The sequence below is a fragment of the Solanum pennellii genome, chromosome 4 (genome assembly GCF_001406875.1).
Source record: "Solanum pennellii chromosome 4, SPENNV200".
In the NCBI taxonomy this organism is placed as follows: Eukaryota; Viridiplantae; Streptophyta; class Magnoliopsida; order Solanales; family Solanaceae; genus Solanum; species Solanum pennellii.
In genome coordinates, this window is record NC_028640.1 from 35,955,535 (window position 1) to 35,956,565 (window position 1,031).

The window sequence follows — 1,031 nt, forward strand, 5'->3', positions numbered from 1 at the left end:
CAATCTTAGTCCACAGAAGAGTAAGCAGGAGGCAGAACAGGAGATAAAAAAGAAGCAAGATCAGCAAACACCAAGGAATATTGGTGAGCACTCTAATAATGCAGATAATCAGCTGGAATTTAGTTTGGCTAAATTTCCTGTATTGAAAGCTATACCAATTAGGAAACGAGTTTGAGAGCCTCATGTATAGTAAAATAGCTTCACTATCTATTGATAGAGGTGGAGCATCAAAAACTTGTTAATGAAGTGGTTTTTCTGGAATGTGAGGGGTATGAATAAGAGGTATACCAGAAGGAGATTAAGCTGCTTTTACAAAATAATAAAGTCACTTTGGCAAGGTTAATTGAAACAAGAGTTAAGGAAAATAATGTGAAAACAATTCTTAAAGGGATAGAACCAGGTTGGAGGATTCTACACAATTATACTGATAGTCCTAATGGTAGGATTTGGGTAGTGTGGGATGATAATTGGTATGACATCAAGTTGATTAATAACTCAGCTCAAATCATGCATTGTCAGGTTAAAGAAAGAAGTAAGGATCATCAGATTATATTGACTGTGGTGTATGGATTTAATACAATTGAAAGAGGAAAATTTTGTGGCAAGAAATGAATATAATGTCAAAAGGGATCTCTCAACCATGGCTCATAGTAGGGGATTTTAGTGTTATTCTTTCAACTAAAGACAGGTTAGATGGAGTTCCTGTTACTATTAATGAGATCAAAGACTTTGCTGAGTGTGTGAGGGATATTGGTGTCAATGAATTGCAATGGAAAGGTAACTACTATACTTGGACTAACAAGCAGTGTGGGAGGGATAGAATTTCAAGTAGAATTGATAGAGCTTTGGGAATGATGAATGGATGGAAAAATGGGGGCATGTTAATGTAGAATATGGGAATCCAAGCATATCTGATCATAGTTCTATGCAGCTTTTACTACAAAAAACTTAGCATCATGGGAAAGTTAGTTTTAAATTTTTCAATGTGTGGACTGAGCATGAGTCTTTCATGGATATGGTGGAGTCTATAT